General features: G+C 39.2%; 1 protein-coding gene across 4 annotated transcripts in view; it reads left to right on the top strand.

The window, feature by feature from the left end:
* The first annotated feature begins 6,719 nt into the window (after positions 1-6,719).
* The window catches only part of LOC124258520 (skin secretory protein xP2-like), a 44,649-nt gene continuing 36,304 nt past the window's right edge, over positions 6,720-15,064 (top strand). For all 4 annotated transcript variants that reach the window (XM_046692595.1, XM_046692593.1, XM_046692594.1 and 1 more), the window contains exon 1: positions 6,720-6,758. The gene's annotated coding sequence lies outside the window, so the exon portion shown is untranslated. The remainder of the gene's footprint in view (positions 6,759-15,064) is intronic.

Raw genomic sequence — 15,064 nt, forward strand, 5'->3', positions numbered from 1 at the left:
CAGGTATTGATACCATTAGGCCGCGTTAACATCTGGTAGTGTTACCATCAGATAGTGTTACCTTCAGGTAGTGATAGAAACAGGCAGTGTTACATCAGGTAGTGTTGCCATCAGGCAGTGTGTTACCTTCAGGTAGTGTTACCATCAGGTAGTGTTACCATCAGGCAGTGTTACCATCGGACAGCAGTGTTACATCAGGTAGTGTTACCATCAAGTAGTGTTACCATCGGGTAGTGTTACATCAGGTAGTGTTACCATCAGGTAGTGTTACCATCAGGCAGTGTTACCATCAGGCAGAGTTACAATCAGGTAGTGTTACCTTCAGGTAGTGTTACCATCAAGGTAGTGTTACCATCAGGTAGTGTTACATCAGGTAGTGTTACCATCAGGTAGTGTTACCTTCAGGTAGTGTTACATCAGGTAGTGTTACATCAGGTAGTGTGACATCAGGTAGTGTGACATCGGGTAGTGTTACAATCAGGTAGTGTTACCTTCAGGTAGTGTTACCTTCAGGTAGTGTTACCATCAGATAGTGTTACCATCAGGCAGTGTTACCTACGGGCAGTGTTACCATCAGGCAGTGTTACATCAGGCAGTGTTACATCAGGTAGTGTTACCATCAAGTAGTGTTACCATCAGGTAGTGTTACATGAGGTAGTGTTACATCAGGTAGTGTGACATCAGGTAGTGTTACCATCGGGTAGTGTTACCTTCAGGTAGTGTTACCATCAGGTAGTGTTACCATCAGGTAGTGTTACCTTCAGTTAGTGTTTACCTTCAGGTAAGTGAGGTGAGTTCAGTTTGCGCCGCGCTCAGCAATATTCCAGCTATATAGTGACAGTCTGTAAATAATCGAATCTAGACCAGACAATCCAGTGATCAACAGCATGAGCATCGATGTACACAATTGGGATCACGATGACTTGTGTCAACCAAGACAGCGAGCCTGACCACCCTGATCCCGTTAATTAAGCCTTTTACAAGAAGCATTGGTTGCTGAAGACCAATTCTAGCCCAGAATCTTCACGGGTTAGAGAGAATTTGTCTTACCATGTAATAAGGGGCATACAGTGCAGTACACAATAGATTGCACATCTCTCCCTTCATCTTGAAACATTATAAAAGCTTGTAATACAGACACAAGCATTCCAAAAACAAGACAATACTGTGATAATCAATATCTTTCACTTTGACCTACCTGGTTGGTTTTAGACAATACAAGAGGTGTGTGGACCACAACAGTCACAAACAGCTTGGGTGTGAACACAATACTGCTCCCTGGAATCTGAAACTGTGCAAGCACTAGAGGTTAGTTAAAGATCATCTAGATTCTGAACACCCTTAGTAGCAAGCACTAGAGGTTCGTTAAAGATCATCTAGATTCTGAACACCCCAGTGGTTAACACAATACTGCTCCCTGGAATCTGAAACTGCGCAAGCACTTTATTTATTTATTTATTTTTTATTTTTTTTACGTTTTCTAGGCCACAGGCCCACAGCACAAAAACATTTCAATATTGTGATTACAAATGGAATTGATTCATACAATTTCAAAGCAAAATATATGTATTTAGACAAATTCACAGAAGTAAGTTGATGATTTGAAGACATAAGTCGAACAAATGTTGCAAATGAGGGGTTACTATAGTATTTATACTCAATATACTGCTTTCTTAAGTCGGTGAAGGCACAGTTAAAGATCATCTAGATTCTGAACACCTCAGTAGTTAACACAATACTGCTCCCTGGAATCTGAAACACATGCAAGCCCTAGAGGTTAGTTAAAGAGATCATCTAGATTCTGAATGCCTCAGGAGGTAACACAATACTGCTCCATGGAATCTGAAACTGTGCAAGCACTAGAGGTTAGTTAAAGATCATGTAGATTCTGAACACCTCAGTAGTTAACACAATACTGCTCCCTGGAATCTGAAACTGTGCAAGCACTAGAGGTTAGTTAAAGATCATAGTAGATTCTGAACACCTCAGTAGTTAACACAATACTGCTCCCTGGAATCTGAAACTGTGCAAGCACTAGAGGTTAGTTAAAGATCATCTAGATTCTGAATGCCTCAGGAGGTAACACATTACCGCTCCATGGAATCTGAAACTGTGCAAGCACTAGAGGTTAGTTAAAGATCATCTAGATTCTGAACACCTCAGTAGTTAACACTATACTGCTCCCTGGAATCTGAAACTGTGCAAGCACTAGAGGTTAGTTAAAGATCATCTAGATTCTGAACACCTCACTAGTTTACACAATACTGCTCCCTGGAATATGAAACTGTGCAAGCACTGCAGAGGTTAGTTAAAGATCATCTAGATTCCTGAACACCTCTGTAAGTTAACACAACACTGCCCCCTGGAATCTGAGAGCACTGTGCAAGCACTAGAGGGTTAGTTAAAGATCATCTAGATTCTGAACACCTCAGTAGTAGCACTAGAGGTTAGTTAAAGATCATCTCTAGGATTCTGAACACCTCAGTAGTTAACACAACACTGCTCCCTGGAATCTGAAACTGTGCAAGCACTAGAGGTTAGTTAAAGATGTAACCACTTACCCGGTTTGACAAGGCCATGTAGACAGTTGCTGAGGGTTAGCATCAACTCATCATTCACAACCAAGCCATACCGTGCATATATGCTACAAAATACACACAGTTTACATTAACTTCCATTTGATGTACATAACAGCATCAAGGAGACACAATATGTGCCGACATCAAGCGGTTGGTTATTATCAAAATTCAATATTCTGAGGTAGGTGCTGAGGGTTGTTGTTGGAGGCAGAACATTGTTATGGTCACTGATTCAAGAGATCTCCCCGCAATGAAAGGATGCACGCAACAACCATATTTGTTGACAACACATATTTGTCATGTCATCTCCAGCTAACATATGTTTGTGTGTAATTCACGTTTTCAGTATTTAATGGAATAAAATATTGTTTTAAATAATCCACAAGCTTTCAACAGATTATCAATTGTTGGTCTCTAACTGGACAAAACTGAAGGACAAAATTACAATAGAAAAACAGACTACCACAGATACAGAAACTCACCTTTGTTCAGAGATAGAACAAACAAGGGTGCTATACAGTTATTTTGACAAAAAATTACTGGTAGATGTTAAATGTTTTAATATTTCCTTTCTCACTCAATAAATAATAACAAATGCAAATGGGACAACAAAACAGAGGAACAGAATTAGAATCAGACATTCACAGCTTACCACAGACATGATTGAAGGGCTAAGGTGAAGGGTGAAGGCCAGGAAGGTATCGAGAGGCCAGGAAGGTCACAATGGTCTGTGGGGTGATACACACACTGTAGGTTTGGCCTGGCGAGAGTGAGTGGCTGGCCATCTGGTGGCACCACTGACCAAGATAGATAACTCTTCTTCTGACAAAATAAAAGGAATTAATTTAATTTTCATCACAAAAATATATTTTCAATGATTCATAATTATGACTTACTAGGAGGAGAGAGTTGAGATTTTGAACATTCTAAACTCACCACATGTTCCTGGGATGTGAACGGGATGACAGAGTTGAGATGCTGAAAGTACCATGATGCTTTCGGATATTTCTGGAAATCCGGCATCCCGCCTCATTAACACATACACATCACGAGCATCTAAAACCTGGAATTGATAAAGAAGATGACAATGGATTTGAATGTAAATGCTGTAATTATCAATATTAACTTCCAGCAAATTGAAGGTTTGATATTCAACCCATTGTCAATATGATAACGCCATTTTTCCAACTGATTGGTATTAAAATGGACACAAAGTTATTGAGTTGTTAAGCTCATTTTCATGTAATTTCAACTTCAGTCTGATATTCACTTAGCAAAGTTGGCTCAGAACAGAATATTATGGTTATTATCACACAGCATAAAATGTTGTTTTCAATGTTAAAATGCCTTGTCTGGGCACAAATGCAACAATAAAGTATCATCTGTATTAAAAATCAATAATTCTATATAAATAATTGCATCTTTTAAAGTGTAAAGGTTACTGAAACTTGAATTCATCAAAAACAACTCTACAACATATTAGCTGCGAGGTCAGCACTGTAAGACTTCTGCCCATTACACACACACACACACACACACCCCTTAATTCTAACGATGAGAAACAAGAGTCATCAGAAGATGACAAATCCCCGCCCCCACATCTTTGAAAGATCAAATCATCTGACAGTTACTTAAAGTCCAACTTGATTTTAGACTAAGTGCAAATCATTTCCATGGTAATCATAAACAAAATAAGATCTGCCTCACATATCTGACACATTTTACTGAAAAATATTAAGAAGTTTTAGAGTTGTGCTCCGGAAGCAGAAACCTACCTGCGACTAAGTCTGAATCATTTCAATGGAAACCGAGAAAAATAAAAATGACAAAAATCTGCAAAAGCAAAAGGCACCACTTTGGGATCTGCCTCACATATCTGCCAAGTTTTGCTGAAAGATATTAAGAAGTTTTCGAGTTGTGCTCCGGAAAGCGAAACCCACCCCTTCCTTTTGAGACTAAGTCCGAATCATTTCCATGGAAACCAAAGAAAATAATAAATCACAAAATCTGCAAATAGCAAAAGGCACCACTTTGGGATCTGCCTCACATATCTGCCAAGTTTTGCTGAAAGATATTAAGAAGTTTTAGAGTTGTGCTCGGAAGCGAAACCCACCCTTCCTTTTGAGACTAAGTCCGAATCATTTTCCATGGAAACCAAGAAAATAATAAATCACAAAATCTGCAAATAGCAAAGGCACCACTTTGGGATCTGCCTCACATATCTGCCAAGTTTTGCTGAAAGATATTAAGAGTTTTAGAGTTGTGCTCGAGGAAGCCGAAACCCACCCCTTCCTTTTGAGACTAATTCGAATCATTTCCATGGAAACCAAGAAAATAATAAATCACAAAATCTGCAAATAGCAAAAGGCACCACTTTGGGATCTGCCTCACATATCTGCCAAGTTTTGCTGAAAGATATTGAGAAGTTTTCGAGTTGTGCTCCGGAAGCGAAGCCTACCCTTCCCTTTTGGGACTAAGTCGAATCGTTTCCATGGAAATCGAGGGAAAAATAAAAATGCCAAAAATGTGAAAATAGCAAAAGGCACCACTTAAGGTTCTGTTTGATATATGTACAAAGTTTTGTTGAAAAATATTGAGCGGTTTTAAGATGCACGGAAACAAAATGATTATGGACGGACGGACCGGTTGGCGACGACTATATCCCCTGCATTACATGCGGGGGATAAAAGGGAAAAAGAGTTCCTTATGTACCCCCGCCTATTTTATAAGGTACTTTTCATTACTTGTATATCTTTGTATAGATATGTATTCAGGTAATATAATTTGATTTAAAGGGTTATACTGACAGTAGTCTTTCTACTGTCTGAATTATTACCCTTACCCCTTAATGTCTAAGCTTCCCCAGTCACTTCTAGGCAGAGGACGATTTACGCTTTGGATTTTAAGAAAGTAAACATGTTTCAACACAATAACAAAGCGGGTGTGCGTTGGTGTGCCTCGAAAGCTGCATATATATTTTGAATCTCGCGATGAAGAGCTTTCAGAGAATATTAAATGTAAGTTTCTGAAAAATATGCACATAGGTGAATTAAGCTGTTCAATATCGTCAAATTTTGCTTAAAATTTTGCACATTTTGGTCAAAATTTGACTATCTAATGTTTTCTTTATACGTTTTCATTCATGTCAATCAATAACTTTAACAACCTATCAATGTCTGTAGCAAATTTTGTTTCATTATTTTCATAAATAACACTTTTAGACGCGTTTTTGTGTGACATGCAGAATTTCCCTGTCTGTGATCAGGCAGTGATGCGAATGAGTGACCCCCTCTCAGGTAGTCACTTGTACACGTAACAGGGGACCGTCTCGCGTACACGTTACGTCCTCTACTGGTTACGTTTTTATTTTCACATTACCGTTTTTTTTCCAAATCTATAACCTACTTGATTGTTGGTAAGACTTCCGCCCGTATCGCCCCTAAATTTCAATGAGGAACAAATTCTTTCAGTGTCACTCTTAGAAGTTGGATATGTCTTTCAGTATGTTCAGATACAATTAAAGAAACATGTTACAACCCATTCTTATCAGATGAGGAATATTTATGTCAGGTGATATGATTTGACCAGAATGAAATATAAAGGGGATACTGGCGGAAGATCTTACTGGATTGTGTTCACATTATGAACTCTAGACCTTGCAAGAGACAAAACTACTGGACATACTTTCAGTAGGCTGAGTAGCTACTGACTGTTCATCGATATGATATCACGTCAGTGAAATGAACTGCAATATACAGTCACCAGCACAAAACATTACTGAACAGTAAATGACATGCACTTAAAACAGTTATATCAAAGCACATTTGCGTCAACAAATCGGAACGGTTAACAAAAAACAATGTGATCGAATACTGGACAACACTCTCTAGAAATAAGACTTGACAGTCAAACGCACTAAATGATAACTTTCTTACAGTATTTCCATCTCCTTCATACTGATGGTCCATTATATATGTATCACCAAGATGTCATTATGATTAACCAGCAAAACAATGGAAGATGTAGATCTAGTGTTACTGTTTAGTTAGGTCAAACATCACCGTATACACATTTCACCTACGGCCTTGACCTTCTTTGAGATCACGCAGGGTCTCGTGTATTCCAGATAGAATTCCCCATCTGTAGTTTCCTATCTTTCCATTCACTATCCGCAGACAGGTAAGAAGTTATTTTGTATTTTTGGCCAAATGCACATTGATATGATATATTTGGTTATTTTTATGTTTTATCCTTTCATTTGTATCACATGCGACACGTTACTGGAATTATATCTAACAAGAATGAGTAAGAAAACGGAATCTTTCAAACATATATTTGTTTTGAACAAGGAACATGATTATATCGTCATGTATCACTTTCACTTTGTAATTTAAAGTTTTGTCTTTACTTTAGAAATAACACATAACAATCAATTTTGGATAACAAAAATAGTTTAGATTGCATGTATATATAGTGTACAAATTCATTTGTTTCTACGGAAGCGTAGTAGAGGGCCACGGTGAAAATTTTTTTGGGTCACTATCTCCTACGTGGGACTTACTATCTCCTACGTAGGACTTACTATCTCCTACGTAGGACTTAATATATCATTTTTAAGGATGGTTATTAAGTTGAGAAATGTTTGGCTATGTAGGACGTTAGATAGTCGAAATGTGAGTCAGTGAATATTCATGACACTAATGCAGTGTTACTGTACAGTGTTATTGTGTGTGTATTACGTTAGGGTGACATGGAGGTTTGGGTATGGTTATGTTTAATCTATCATACATACATCTATTCACACACACAAAGACACAACACACACACACACACACACAGAGGTGGGTGGTATGGTTGGGAGTGAGGTTGTGATATGAAACTCGGGTTATACACGACCTCCGCAAGTTGTTGCTTGTCTTTATAGGGCTAGGTTGGATCGGATGCAACGCTCGTTTGCGGTTTTATTCGTAATTGTTTACAGGTTGACTTGACTGGGGTGGACAAGTGTTGAGTGCGGCGTAAAACAATACGTGGGGATTCGAACCCGGGTCTTCGGCGTGACGAGACAACGCTTTAACCACTAGGCTACCCACCGCCCCTCTAATAGTGAAGGAAACAGTAGACTCTAATAGTAAATTAAAACTCATGATAGTAGACTCTAACAGTAAATGAAACACATAACTGTAGACTCTAATAGTGAATGAAACGAATGACTGTAGACTCTTACAGTGACTGAAACAGTGAAACAGGAGATTGTGTGCGTGGCTGGGGCTTTAAGTCGACTGTTTCAGATTAATCCATATAAACGTATATCGATCATCTCCTACAGGAAATATTAAGTACTACGGAGGAGATACTATGTCCTACGTAGGAGATACTAAGTCCTACGTAGGAGATACCCACTTAGGAGATATTACGTCCCTACGTAGGAGATACTAAGTCCTACGTAGGAGATATTAAGTCCTACGTAGGAGATACTAAGTCCTACGTAGGAGATAGTAAGTCCTACGTAGGAGATAGTAGAGATCCTACGTAGGAGATAGTAAGTCCTACGTAGGGAGATGCTAAGTCCTACGTAGGAGATACTATGTCCCTACGTAGGAGATACCACTTAGGAGATACTAAGTCCTACATAGGAGATACTAAGTCCTACGTAGGAGATATTAAGTCCTACGTAGGAGATACTAAGTCCCTACGTAGGAGATATTAAGTCCTACGTAGGAGATACTAGAATCCTATGTAGGAGATACTAAGTCCCTACGTAGGAGATATTTAGTCCTACGTAGGAGATACTTAGTCCTACGTATGAGATATTAAGTACTACTTAGGAGATAGTAAGACCAACAAAAATTTCATCGTGGCCGTACTACGCTTCCGTATATTTCTAATGTTGGGTTATACATGTACATGTATATAGGCCTTAAAGTTCTTTCAGAAGTGTTTGTGACATCTGACATAGATCTAGCATACTTTTCAAAAGTGTGGCACTTTAATTGATCTATAAATCTTACCACTTCTGATGAAGCATGCACCATTTGCTTTCGTATTTATTTGTTAAGATATATTTACTGGAAGATACATACCCTTGTGATATAGCATCCAAAATATAGTTATGAGCAGTGATGTGGGCTCCATGGTCTTTGTACCACCTCATCCTTTAATCACGAGTGGATTCTGAAGTCTCTTCAGTGTATTGACCTCCCTGAGCAACTACTTGATTTACTCAAGTCTTTAATGAGTTGCTGGTCGACTCAACTTGAGATGTACTCGCAAGGTAATGTGCAGACTTCGGAATCTATTCCAATCAGAAGGGAATATTTCAGGGGATTCCTTTAGACCTTTGCTTTTTGTTTGTCTCTAAATCCTTTGAGCTTTCTGCTCAATGAAGAGGAGGTTACCATCCCGTACCTCCTCAGCACAAATCCCCAACACTGCTTGCTCATCTCCTTTACATGGATGACTTTGAGCTCCTTGCCATAGGAAATGCCAATTTGAAAGAACAGGTTCTCGTTGTCAAGTCCTTTTCTAATGATATTGGCATGACGTTTTGGACTCGACAAATGTAATACTCTTCATTTGGAACCCGACAAGGTAATCAGGGCTCCAGATTAGGGACGTATCGGCGTATGTACGGATATAAAATGTGCACGATACGGTAGGAAATAATTTAGAAAACGTAGCACATACGCACTACGGCAGTGGTGTACGGTCTTAGAATCAATTACAGACGTATCTATATGAAAAAGTTTTGTTTTATTATTTATTTACCTGTTTACACAAAGAGTAGCAATGCTGTTGCGCATATATGAAATGAAACACAAGATTACTGGTAATCCACAGAGGCTGTCAACCCCTAAAGATGGTTTGGAGTGAGACTGAAAAAAAATAAGCCGGGGTCCAGCCGGGTACATGTCGAGGGGCGACGCCCTGGTGGGGTATCTGGGGGCGAAGTTTAGTGATTTTCAGGAGCATTTGGAGCCTTATGGTGGCATTTTTTGACACTAAAAGATGCATGCTAATAAATAATAATAAGCCGAATCATTCGCATAAACATCGTTTTAGTACTTCGTTCATTCAGGCGTTCTTTCAATGTTCAACTTTACGCAAAACGAACGAAAATGCGTATTAATTTTGAAATTATTTTTGGCACCAGATATGCGTGAGATTATTATTTGGAGGCGTGAGGCGTGACATTTGTCAATAAAGCGTGAGACTCACGCCAAATGCGTGAGAGTTGACAGGTATGAATCCATTAAATTCAATTAAAGTACTCTTTATGTACTCTTAAGAATTTCCAGTTCTCCTGCATTGAAAAGTAAAGAGTACGTACTCCTGATGATTAAAATTTATCAGGGCCCTGGTAATAGACCGATTCAGTCCCGGTCGATAAGCCCCGCCCACTTCGTTTTTGACGTTTGGGGGACAACCACGGACTAATCACAATGGCGTCACCGCCGGCGAAACGTTACGTGATTGCGAACGTTGTTGATGAATTCTGCTTGTGATACTTTGGTATCCGTCGTTTGTGAATGTTATTTAAAGAGGGCAAGTTATACGTATGTGATTTTTATTATATTATAGCTGGCAGATTGCAACTGGCGAGTGAAAATGAGTTACATGCCCGATGAAAAATCGTCTCGACTAGCTGCTGAGACTGTAGGAAGATTAATTTCTTTCGAATCAATTAATCTATCTGGCGATTCACCTCCGTCACAGATATTAGCAGGGGAAGGGTAACTGAAATTTTGTTGTTTGAGTTTATAATTTTATAAAACTCGTGAACACAACCACATGTTCATGTTGCAGATCGTTTTGGTATCTATAAATAGATTATCAACATTGCGCGTGGCGCCCTTTACTTATCCTTTGGCGTTGTTCAAATATTTGGTTCAATAATCTGAAAACATGGGTTTCTATCTTTTAATGTATTAAGAGAATGGTAAATTAAAAGAAAGCAGAAAATGTTCCCGTGTACTACTTCATGCACTTTATTTGTCTGTATATAATTTATGTAAACAAATCAATCACATTTGGAAATCTGGAAGGTAAGTGGGCTTGTAAAACAGTATGTTTCCATGGATGTATCTAGATCTGGACATACCCAGCAAATATTCAACAGCTGATCTGCAGCAATTCTCAGTAAAGTTTCTCTCTTCAAAATCTGTACACCATGATAAACTGACACTGAATATAAGGAAATCATTCTTTTAATCATTTCCATTTTACTTTTCTATATGTACTTTTTTGTTGAATCCTAATTTACATACAAACTTCCACAATACTGGACTTCATGAACTGCCAGCGTTTATGTACAGGTATGTCACAGTACGAGAACACAAAAAAGATCCAAGATACAGTCTGCACCTGTACACTAGCTGAGCCATCTTCCAGAAATAGGAAACATGTGATGCAAAATCTTGGAACAGAGGATCCACAGTTATCGAACAATTAACTAGCATTGAAATAGAATGTTACACAAAAAATACAAATGTAGATCTATTGTTTTTTATCAGAGACGTTTAACTGCTAACTACTAGTGTAAAATAAAGGTGCAAAAGAATATGTCCTATGTTCAAAGCTTTTTTGTCAATACATTTACATATTGACATTATTGCTTCTTAATTAAACAATGATAACCTTTGTTTTATTAGATCTGAGACCATATCCATAGAGGACATAACACTGATTTTGATCTATTTCCTTTTCTGAGATACTTACTGGTGTCATACAAATTATAGTAAAGTTGATTTAAAATTTATTTAAAAGTCATAACAAAGGTTTAGGAAAACAGACATGAAAATGTCCTGAAGCATTCACCTCCTACAAACCAGTGTGCAATTTAATATGAAGCTCATTTTCCCAATAACCATCAACAAACCTCAGAACAATTTGTCAAAATCCATCATCTTAATAAACACTAGCTTTGGCTCAGTCTTCAAATATTGATAACCTCCTAAAAACTGATGATTTATCAGAAGAATTACATCAAATATGGGTTAAATATATGTTTCAATATTTATTCCGTTACATGAAACGTCAACTGAGATTTTTGTAAGTTCTTATGTTCCAGGGCCTGTTTTCGAAGCTCTTTTAGCGTTAAGATAGTCGTAAGTTAATGTTAATGCATGGCACTTCCGACTATCTTAGCGCAAAGAAAACTTCGAAAATCTATGAATCCAGAGGAACTGGATAATGCACGACCAGGGTTTGACCAAAACGTAGTCTTTGCTTTTCAAATTCTCTGGATGTTGAAATAACTTTAATGAGTTATGATACTAGCAATCACTTTCAGAATTATCTTATTAGTAAATGTAGTATTTAAAAAAAACATCTAAAGAAGCAGATATTTCCTTTTTAGAAATAACACATAACAATCAATTTTGGATAACGTAAAAATAGTTTAGATTGCATGTATGCCCCATAGTGTACAAAATTCATTTGGTTTCTAATGTTGGGTTATACATGTATATAGGCCTTAAAGTTATTTCAGAAGTGTTTGTGACATCTGACATAGATCTAGCATAGTCTTTCAAAGTGTGGCATTTTTTAATTGCTCTATAAATCTACCACTTCTGATGAAGCATGGACCATTTGCTTTCGTATTTGTTAAGATCTATTTACTGGAAGATACATACCCTTGTGATATAGCATCCCAAAATATAGTTGTGAGCAGTGATGGGGGCTCCATGGTCTTTGTACCACCTCATCCTTTAATCACGAGTGGATTCTGAAGTCTCTTCAGTGTATTGACCTCCTTGAGCGACTACTTGGTTACTCAAGAGTCTTTAATGAGTTGCGGGTCGACTCTACTTGAGGGTGTACTCGCAAGGGGAGGTGCAGACTTCGGGAATCTATTCCAATCAGAAGGGGAATATTTCAGGGATTCCTTTTGATCCCTTTTCTTTTTGTTTGTCTCAAATCCTTTGAGCTTTCTGCTCCAATGAAGAGGAGAGGTTACCATCCCGGACCTCCTCAGCACAAATCCCTAACATCGCTTGCTCATCTCCTTTGGCTGGATGTGACTTTGAGCTCCCTTGCCATAGGAGATGCCAATTTTGAAAGAACAGGTTCTCCTTGTCTGAAGTCGTTTTCTAATGATATTGGCATGACGTTTGGACTCGACAAATGTAATACTCTTCATTTGAAACCTCAAATAGGGTAATCAGGGCTCCAGATTAGGGACGTATCAGCTGTGGGTACGGATATAAAATGTGCACGATACGCCTGAGGAAATAATTTAGAAACGTAGCACATACGCACTACGGCAGTGGTGTACGGTCTTAGAATCATTTACAGACGTATTTATATGAAAAAGTTTTGTTTATTGTTTATTGACCTGTTTACACAAGGTAGCAGTGCTGTTTGCGCATATATGAAACAGAAACACAAGATTACTGGTACTCCATTAAATTCCATTAAATTTACTCTTTATGTACTCTTAAGAATTTCCAGTACTCCTGCATTGAAAAGTATAGAACATTACTTCCTGATGTTTAAAATTTATCTGGAGCCCTGGTAATTAATGAATGATCGGTCAAGTTACAGCGGGGAGGAGTTATTGAGGTATCTTGTGGAAGATCAGGCCTACACCTATATTTGAATGCAAATTCGAGACAAGCTCCAGAATGCCCTGATTCACGACAAACTTCAGGCCGAGTATAAAACTCACTTGAAGAAAATCTGGAGCTCAGAGCTAAATGCTCGAAACAAGGTCAAAGCCACCAATACTTTTGCTGTGCCAGTCCTCTCCTATTCCTTTGGAGTAGTTGATTGGACAAAACAACACATCCAGAGTCTTGACCGCCTGACCAGAAGGATCATGTCTGATAACAGAGCCCACCACCCTCGTTCCTCTCTTTATATACTGAGTCAAAAAAGAAACTTCACAAAATGTAATTTAAAAAATAATGAATAATTTTTCTCTGATGATACACCTATGTATCCGAAATGGGATCCCTATCTCTAGAAAAACGTTAGCAAAGCCCACTCAAACCCATCCATTCGTCGTGCAAATGACGTTAGTGCCAAATTAGGTTTTGAACATGCAGTCGATCATGTGATCTTCGCATCGAAGTTTTCTTCATATGCACGTGTTTGCATTGGCCTCAAGAATTAAAAAAACACTTTTTAAACCATGGTTCTAACGGTACTTGAAATGCCATGATTGTCAAATGTGCAACGTGAACGTGCCGTTGGCAGGTTGCAAGCGGGAAGATCAGTTATTGACGTCGCAAGAGCAATGGGATGCAGCCGTCGTACTGTGTATGACTTGCGAGGGTCGTCTACAACAAACTGACACCACTTCTGATCGCCCAAGGTCAGGTCGTCCACGTGTGACGTCACGAGCAGAAGTCCGTCAAATTGTCCTACGTCACCTACGTGACAGATTTCTGCTGGCTACACGAACCAGGGCAGAGATGTTAAGAGGTCGACTGTCCTCAAAAAAACATTCGAAATCGGTTTCGGGCTGCCAATCTCCATTCGCGACGTCCATATCGTGGGCCCCTATTGACGCCGTTTCATCAACGTCAACGTCTGCTGTGGGCCCAACGCCACCTCCGATGGACCCAGAGAGACTGGAATCGAGTCGTCTTTAGCGATGAATCCAGGTTTACCCTCAGATTCGTGGACGGCAGACATAGGGTATGGAGGTGACGTCGTGAACGGTATGCCCAATGTTGTGTACAGGAAGTCGACAGATTCGGGGGCGGAAGTTGCATGGTGTGGGGTGCTGTCTGTGGGAACAACCGTTCCCGACTTCTGGTCATCCGTGGAAACCTCACAGCTGCTGCTTACCGCGACCAGGTGCTCACCCCTGAACTTTTTCCTTTCGTGGCGGCTCATGGCCCAGGTCTACAGTTCCAGCATGAAAATCTCGGCCGCATACCGCGATGTTGACACAAAATTTTTCCTTCAAAACGCTGGAATCAACGTCATGGACTGGCCATCGAGGTCCCCTGACCTTAATCCAATAGAGCACGTTTGGGATGCACTTGGGAGAAGGCTTCGTGGTCTTAGGAACCAACTTCAGAATTTGCAGGAACTTGGCGCTGCCTTGCAAGAGCAATGGTGCAGAATCCCCAACCACATGTTCACAAGCATCAGGCAGTCGGTGAGAGGACGGTGTTTGGCATTGGTAAATGCGCGGCGCGGCCATACACGATATTGAACTGAGAAATTTCGCATTTTATTCTTGTGACTTGACATTCTGTATACCCGTGTTTAGGAAAGGTGGTGTAGCCTAATGGAACTGATTATGGCACTGTCAGTGTATTGAGTACATCACACAGATCTCAGCAATGAAATAATAACAATTTAACCATCTTACCATCTCTTGTTCTTTTAAAGTGCCCTGAAGAAAGAATGTGAAGTTTCTTTTTTTTTGACTCAGTATATATGCCAATCAATTCTGGAGGTCGGGGTTTGATTAACATGGAAGCTCTTCATGATAGAACTTTATTGTGTACTTTTGCACATATTTATTT

Source organism: Haliotis rubra, unplaced genomic scaffold (genome assembly GCF_003918875.1).
Source record: "Haliotis rubra isolate DU_JTF1 unplaced genomic scaffold, ASM391887v1 Scf696, whole genome shotgun sequence".
NCBI lineage: Eukaryota > Metazoa > Mollusca > Gastropoda > Lepetellida > Haliotidae > Haliotis > Haliotis rubra.